We start from the raw sequence: 4,786 nt of genomic DNA on the forward strand, positions 1-4,786 counted from the left end.
TATAATTAGTTATAATTAGTAAAACGTTTACTTACCTTAACTACTATAGTTAAAGGCAGGGCCAAAGTCCGTTTAACTGTAATGGGAGAGGATCTTAGTTGTTATTTATTCAAAAGGGGATTTTAAAATTTTGAATAAATTATTAAATTGTTTAATTACTGCTTATTGATAGACTATTAATTTTACTTTATTACATTGTTGTAGAAATCATGTCTGGTTCAACTAACAACAACACTCCTGCTTTTAACTTGCGCTGTGTCTTGGAAAAAGACAAATTGAATGCAAACAACTTCCTTGAATGGGAAATGGCTGTGAGAATTGTTCTCAGAGCTGAAGGAAGGGAAAGTGTTCTTGACACTCCACTCCCTGAACCCCTGCCAGAAACTGCAACAGTTGCAGAGAAAAGAGCTAGGCAAAATCTCGAGGCCAATTCTGTGCAAGTAACATGTCTGATGCTTGCTTGCATGGAACATGATTTTCAAAAACGTTTTAACAATCTTGATGCCTACACAATAATCCAGCAACTTAGAACAATGTTCGAAAAGAATGCTCGATTAGAGAGATTTGAAGCTAATTGTAAACTTTTGGAATGCAAACTGGGCAAGGGAAAACCCGTCGGACCCCATGTGTTCGCCTTAATAGGGCATTTTCAAGTCATGGAAAAGTTGGGTTTTCCTTATCCCAAAGAGCTGGCCACTGATATTGTGATCAGATCCTTGCCAGAAACTTTTGATGCTTTCAGATTAAATTTTTACATGCAAGGAGGGGAAGCAACCTTGCCAGAATTGCATGGTATGCTTATTCAGGCTGAAAGGAGCTTACCTTCTGAACCCGCACTGAAAGATGTGCTTATGGTCAGAAAGAATAAAAAGTTCAAGAAGAAAGGGGTTCCTAAATGGAATGGCAATGGTAAGGTAGTTACCACTAATGCCTCTCCCAGACCAAAGGCTACTCCAAAGGCTAAAGTAGCAGCACTACATGAGTGCTACCACTGCCACAAGATTGGCCATTGGAAGAGGAACTGCCCCGTCTATCTAGAAGAAAAGAAGTCTGGTGCTTCATCTTCAGGTATATATGTTATTGAAATTAATTTAGCGACTTCGGCTTCTTGGGTATTTGATACTGCTTGTGGGTCTCACATTACTAGTAATGTGCAGGGTCTAAAAAGAAGTAGAAGCTTGAGCAAAGGTGAGGTGGATCTCCGAGTCGGAAATGGAGCAAGAGTTGCTGCTTTAGCTGTTGGAGTTTATATTTTAACATTACCCTCTGGTTTAATTTTAGAACTAAATAATTGTTATTATGTTCCTGCCATCACCAAGAACATTATTTCAATTCCGGTTTTGGACACGGAAGGTTTTTCATTTACTATTAAGAATAATTGTTGTTCTGCATATTTAAATGATATGTTCTATGTTTCAGCTAAATTATTAAATGGGTTGTATGTGCTAGACTTAGAAACTCACATCTATAACATAGACAGCAAGAAACGTAAAACAAATGATTCAAACCCCACTTACCTATGGCATTGTCGATTAGGCCACATAAGTTCAAAACGAATAGAGAAACTTCATAAAGATGGAATTCTAAAATCATTTGATTTTGAATCATTTGGTATTTGCGAGTTTTGTTTGATGGGAAAAATGACAAAGTCACCTTTCACAGGTACAAGTGAAAGGGCCAATGACCTCTTAGCTCTCATACATACTGATGTATGTGGACCTATGAGTACCGTGGCTCGGGGTGGTTACAGCTACTTTATAACCTTTACTGATGATGTAAGCAGATATGGATATGTTTACCTCATGAGACATAAGTCGGAGTCCTTTGAAAAGTTCAAGGAATTTCAAAATGAAGTAGAAAACCAACTTGGGAAGAAAATAAAAGCATTACGATCCGATCGTGGTGGTGAATACTTGTCTCACGAGTTTGATGATCATTTGAAAAATCAAGGCATACTCTCACAATTGACTCCACCAGGAACACCACAATTAAATGGCGTCTCTGAGAGGAGGAATCAAACTCTATTAGATATGGTTCGATCAGTGATGAGTCTTGCTAATCTTCCTATTTCATTTTGGGGATTTGCATTGGATACAGCTGCATTCACACTTAATAGAGCACCTACCAAAGCAGTGGAAAAGACACCATATGAGATGTGGACGGGAAAAGTTCCGAAGTTGTCTTTTCTAAGGATTTGGGGTTGCGAAGCTTATGTTAAGCGTTTAATATCTGATAAGCTAGCACCCAAATCTGACAAATGTCTTTTTGTGGGTTACCCAAAAAAGACAAAGGGATACTACTTCTACAACCAAAGCGAAAACAAAGTGTTTGTTGCTCGCAATGGTGTTTTTCTAGAACAGGAATTTATTTCTAGAAAAACAAGTGGGAGTAATGTATATCTCGAAGAAGTTCGAGATGAGCAACAAATGGATAAGGTTAACACCTCATTAGAGGCGCCCCAGCATGAAAATGCCCAGGAGGAAATACATTCAACGCACTTACCTCCTACCGCCCCAAGTGGAGAAAATCCACTCGAAGTCACTCTACCTAATGAGGCAGAAACTTCTCTTGTTGTTCCCCTACGTAAGTCTAGTAGGACAATAATTCCGTCAAGAAGATATATTGATTTCCTTTTGACTGAAAACTCTGAAATAACCATGTTAGAATCAGAAGAGCCTACTAGTTACAAAGATGCTTTGGAGAGTCCTGACTCCGAAAAATGGCTTGAAGCCATGAAATCTGAAATGGATTCCATGTCTGAAAACCAAGTTTGGGACTTGGTTGATTTGCCTGATGGGGTAAAACCCATTGGATGCAAATGGATTTTCAAACTGAAAACAGACAAGGATGGAAACATTAGTGTTTTCAAAGCAAGGTTGGTAGCAAAAGGTTTCAAACAAATTCATGGTATAGACTATGATGAAACTTTTTCTCCAGTAGCCATGCTAAAATCCATTAGGATAATCCTTGCAATAGCTGCCTTTCATGACTTTGAAATATGGCAAATGGACGTCAAAACTGCCTTTTTGAATGGGTTCTTAAAGGAGGATGTGTACATGACACAACCACAAGGTTTTGAAGATCCGAAAAATCCAAGGAAAGTATGCAAGCTTAAGAGATCCATTTATGGATTGAAGCAAGCATCAAGGAGTTGGAACCTCAGATTTGATGAGGCAGTCAAAGAGTTTGGTTTTCTTAGAAATGAAGAGGAATCTTGTGTATACAAGAAGTTAAGTGGGAATAATATCACCTTTCTGGTCTTGTATGTAGATGACATACTCCTCATTGGGAATGACAAAAATATGCTTGAGTCAGTCAAGCAATGGCTTAAAAGTCATTTCTCTATGAAAGACCTGGGAGAGGCTGAGTACATACTGGGAATAAAGATCTATAGGGATAGATCGAGGAGACTTATTGGACTAAATCAAGAGACTTACATAGATAAGATTCTCACAAAGTTCAAAATGGAAAGCTCCAAAAGAGGGTTTATTCCTATGCAACATGGCATTAAACTTTGCAAGACTATGTGCCCATCGAGTTCAGAAGAGTTCAAGCGTATGAATAATGTTCCTTATGCTTCTGCAATAGGATCAATCATGTATGCTATGATATGTACTCGACCAGATGTTGCATTTGCTTTGAGTATGTGCAGCAGATACCAGTCCAATCCAGGAGATGCACACTGGATAGCAGCGAAAAATATCCTCAAGTACTTAAGAAGGACAAAGGATAAATTTCTGGTATATGGCGGAGCTAATGAGTTGTTTGTCACTGGATACACTGATGCAAGCTTCCAAACTGACAAAGATGACTTTCGATCCCAATCTGGTTTCATATTTTGTCTGAATGGAGGAGCTGTGAGCTGGAAGAGCTCCAAGCAGAGTTCAGTTGCAGATTCTACAACAGAGGTTGAGTACATAGCAGCAGCTGAAGCAGCAAAAGAGGCTGTTTGGATTAAAAAGTTCGTTAGTGAACTGGGTGTAGTTCCTAGCATTGAGAATGGCATCAAGTTGTATTGTGACAATGAAGGTGCTATTGCTCAATCCAAGGAACCTAGATCTCACCAAAAATCTAAACATGTTGAAAGAAAATTCCATCTTATTCGAGATATTGTTGGAAGACAGGATGTAATAATAAGTAGAGTTGATACCACGGATAACATAGCAGATCCGTTGACTAAACCACTCCCTCAGCCGAAGCATGAGAGTCATACTAGGTCTATGGGGCTTAAGCATATAGGAGAATGTCTTTAGGTTGTTTACTTCATGTTTACAATTATAAAGAATTTTGTTTACCATATGTTTGGAATGTTTATCAATAATATAAATGGTTTGTTTCTTATTTAATTGCTTGGTTTAGTATTAAATAAAATGTTCATATAATTTGTGTTTTCAATAGGATTATTGGAAACGTTTCGATAATGGAACCCTATAAGTGAACTGAAATCACAATTTATATAATGTCCCTAATCTAAATCACTAAATTGGACATAAGTGGTTTATTAAAGATTAGCATGTAATTAATTGATAGCTCGGTTCCATGGGCTATGGAAACATAGAGATGTTTAATCGATTACATGGATGCATACCTGATGCATTGAGACTTGACCTAATCTGATTCGAAAGGGCAGAATCGAATCCTTATATTTAGTGGATTCCTTAGACATGAGTATGTCTTAATCACTACGAAATAATTAGTTTAACCTTGACGCTGTTAAACGTCGTGCTGTAAAAGGAGGCTATAAAGGCAGTGATCAGGTGGGCTAAGAATTGAGTGGGAGTTATGG

This window comes from Amaranthus tricolor, chromosome 14, assembly GCF_026212465.1.
Source record: "Amaranthus tricolor cultivar Red isolate AtriRed21 chromosome 14, ASM2621246v1, whole genome shotgun sequence".
Taxonomy (NCBI): domain Eukaryota; kingdom Viridiplantae; phylum Streptophyta; class Magnoliopsida; order Caryophyllales; family Amaranthaceae; genus Amaranthus; species Amaranthus tricolor.